Source organism: Hyla sarda, chromosome 1 (genome assembly GCF_029499605.1).
Source record: "Hyla sarda isolate aHylSar1 chromosome 1, aHylSar1.hap1, whole genome shotgun sequence".
In the NCBI taxonomy this organism is placed as follows: Eukaryota; Metazoa; Chordata; class Amphibia; order Anura; family Hylidae; genus Hyla; species Hyla sarda.
Genome location: NC_079189.1, coordinates 307207946 through 307212223, shown reverse-complemented (window position 1 = coordinate 307212223; position 4278 = coordinate 307207946).

The window sequence follows — 4278 nt, the reverse complement described above, 5'->3', positions numbered from 1 at the left end:
GTCCGGCATCCACGAGAGCGGCAACCCAAGAGAGCGATAATTGGACGCAGCTCCCTTATATGGGCAGGGGCTGGACTAAAGCTAATTGGTCCATACGGATGTCAATCACCATTACAGAGAATGCTGGGTAACACGTGACCCAAGGACCTCCTAAGGGCCTGCAACATACCATAGAGGTTACTAACTAGGTCACATGACCGAAGGTCCTGCGACGCTGAACACGGTAAGTACTATACATTCCTATATAATATAGATAGAATTACTAATATATACATTTATTACTATACAAGTTAAACTTAAGGAGAGGCGACTAGGGGCTGTCCCTCCTGAGGAACCCTACCTGAACGTAGTTATTCTGAATTTGGGGACCTCTGCACTAGGTACTGGATGCAATATTGTACCGGGACACCACAGTAACATTCACGCTATTGGCACTTACATAATTCTGGTAAGGCAACATTAGCAAACATTTAACAATATTCAACAGTTCAAAATTAAAAAGGGTTACTCAGGGTTTATTAACTTTTGTGCCTGTGATGCCAAGGTATGTATTAAGTGCTTCACTTGCCTTACATGTGGGGGGGGGGGGGGGGGTGGATCGACCCCTTTTTTGTGATTTTCCCCCAGGTAAAGCCTTTCCCAAAATCCTGTTTGGCTCAAAACAACAGGGGGCTTGGCTTCTTCTTCTTGCCTTCCCTGACGAGCCAGCCCTGAAGATGTGTGTGGTCCAGCTGTACATGCCGAAGAAATACTGAACCTATGGGGGACCATGAAATCACAAAAAAGGCATTGATCCACCCCACACAGGTAAGGCAAGTAAAGCACTTAAGACATAACTTGGCATCACAAACACAATAGTGAAAAGTTAATAAAACCTGGATAACCCCCTTAACTCAGATTCCCATTATTACATATTTATTTCATAGGTGTTTCTCACTAGTCTGTGATACTTCACATATGCTCACACCCATTTCATAGTTTTCATCTATCCAGTGTCTACTTGGCTTTATCATGTCCTTTTTCACAAAACCATTTCCCAGTAAATTATTGCCCATTGTTACCTCCTTCTAGCGTTCTCTAAGACCTGCCCGCAGTATTCCTCACAACACTATTTGGAGATAGTATTGTGTATATACTGACCCCTCCTTCAAGGACACCACTGTACCACCAATTTTAGTATCTACTGGTCCCAGCCCACAGCTTTCATGACTGTCCCATCACTCTACAGCTTGTTTTTGTAGACCACCCTTAGTTTACTGACTTTATACTAGCCAGAAAGCACCTGTCCCTATGCTATGCTAGGAACCAAAACTGATGGCCACTTTATTTTAAGTAGCTGAGTCTGTGGTTCTGATAAAATGCAAATAGATAAATGTAAACAACACACAAGGTATAGTCTCAAATGTTCATGTTTTAATAGGAGTCTTTTTTTAACAGACCATACATATAAAAAAATAAATAACAAGTTCTGAAAACCAATATTATCGTCCCTTTATACAATCATCCACTTGTCTTCATAGTTATAGTAAAAGCACCAGGAAACATTATAAAGTGCTCTAAAGATCAAAAAAAAATTTGTGTTACGTCAAAAAAAAAAAAAGACACATTTTATCATACGTTCTGACAGTGCTTTTGCTATCGACTTTACAGTTTTACAGTTTATTCTTATATTTAGTTATTTACATTTATGAAAATCCCACAGATAAGGAGACTTGGGCTGTGTTCACACTGTGCCAGAACTTTACACTTGGCATACTTAGCAAAGTGTTCTCCATATTCTGTAGATGCCAACATGTCTATAGACTTAGTATTTAATTCATTTCTGAATCATGCAAAAAATGTATACTGTGTGGTATTTCTTATAAATACCAGAAATGTTAAAAAAAAAATATGGTTAAAGGGTACCTCTCATCAAATAAACTTTTGATATATTTTAGATTAATGAATGTTGAATAACTTTCCAATAACATGTTAATGAAAAATATGCTTCTTTCTATTGTATTTTTCCCGATCAGTCCTAGTGGTCATTTCTTCAAAGTGGAAAATTAATTAGAAAGAAGCATATTTTTTAATAACATGCTATTGGAAAGTTATTCTGCATACATTAATCTATAATATATCAAAAGTTTATTTGATGAGAGGTACCCTTTAAAGGCCATGAACACCTTTAAAATGTGTATTGCATTGCATGTATGTCTGGAAATAAATCAGATTTGCAGTAGGTTAGTATTTTGCTGCAGGTTTCTACCAATCCCCCCCCCCCCCCCCAATTTAAACTTTGACATGTCCTTATGACATTGAAGAGAAACCAGAGTGTACAGTTAGTACACTCATGTCTTTATGACATGTCAAGCGTTTTCCAAATTGACAGTTACACTTTAAACAGTAAGAACTTAATTTAAATAATATGTCATTTTCTAACCAATGATTTCCTTTAAATATTCACTAGCCAGCTCTGCAGTATATCTCCTACATCTTTGCCAGTGGTTCTCAACCTTTTCAGCGACCGTACCCCCAAGGCCTGAAAGTATGTCCATGGGTACCCCCTCATGCGGAACTTGTGTGCGAGGGGTACCCACGGACAAAAGGCGTGTTCTTACCTTTGTACTAATCCTCCCTCCATCTTAATCCCCTTGTGCTATTATTCCCCCCTTCATCTTAATCCCCTTGTGCCATTATTCCCCCTCCGTCTTAATCCCCCTGTCCCACTATTCTCCCCTCCCTCTGATCCCCTTTTGCCATTATTCCCCCTCCATCTTAACCCCTTGTGCCATTATTATGCCATTATTATGGCAAAAGGGGATTAAATTGGAGGGGGAATAATGGCACAAGGGGATTAAAATGGAGGAGGAATAATAGCACAAGGGGATTAAGATGGAGGGGGGGGGGGATAATCAACCCCCCTCCCTTCATCTTAATCTCTTGTGCCATATTCCTCCCTCCCTCTGATCCTCTTGTGCCATTTTCCCACCTCCATCTTAATCCCCTTGTGCCATTATTCCCCCTCCATTTTACGGTAATCCCCTTGCACCATCCCCCTTCCTCTGATAACCCTTTTGCCTTATCTGATAATAATGGCACAAGGGGGTTAAGATGGAGGGGGGGAAAATGGCAAAAGGGAATCAGAGGGAGGGAGGAAAAATCACACAAGGGGATTAATATGGAGGAGGGGGGAATAATGACACAAGGGGATTAATATGGAGGGGGGTTGATAATTTCCCCCTCCCTCTGATCCCCTTTTGCCATTATTCTTGCCATTATTCCCCCCTCCATCTTAATCCCCTTGTGCCATTATTCCCCCTTTTGCCATATCGGATAATTATAGCACAAGGGAATTAAGTTGGAGGGGGGAAAAATGGCAAAAGGGGATCAGAGGTAGGGGGGAATAATAGCACAAGGGGATTACGATGGAGGGGGACCAGCGACCATGAATATTCAAATTCAGTCAGTGGGCTTTCCTCCAGCGCACAATTCAGTGAAGATAGAAGCTGATCTTTAGAGGGACCAGGCACCGGACTGAAGGTATGTAAATTAGTCAGAGACCCCGCATTGGTCTCTTGTTCACCCGCACTATAACCCAGTGTATTGGGTTTAGTGTGGGTGAACAGGATGACCGTTTTCCTTTAAGTATTGCCCTTGTATTTTTATTAACAGGTATTAGTTGTTATCAAAATAACTGGTATTATAGGTATTATTAGACTATTAAGAAAAGTTATTTTTGATGTAGTCTTCTCTTTTTTATTCATTTTTTTCTATGAGCTGTTGGTAATTTGGAATATGAACTTACATCTACCTTTATATTATTAGAGAAATTAATTGTCAAATTTAAACAAATAGAGGTGATTTTATAATTTGCTATTTAGGGCTCACGCGCAGGAGCAATACAGATACAAGGAGCCTAACAGGCTAAGTTTGGATATATTTAACCCTGTTGTGTGTGTCAAAATAATCTTCCCTAGAAGCAAGAACTATACATATGGAGTCCAATCTAGAAGTCTGTAACAGTTTTTTTTTCTGTCAAATTCATATGGGATTAGACAGAAAACAATCTCCTTGAGATTTTATATAAAACTAGAGGCATTCTATGTAAGACTTTAGGGCTTATTTATCCTTTAGGCAGTTGTATTGTGGCTGTGTGCAAAACAGATCCATAATATGGTATTGTGTGTGAGTGCCGTAATCAGGGTACATTTGTTGAATTTTTTTGCAGCAACAAACCAGTATGTGCAAACTATCCCTACGCATAAATAATTTGTCTTATTTCTTAGTTTAGAAGCC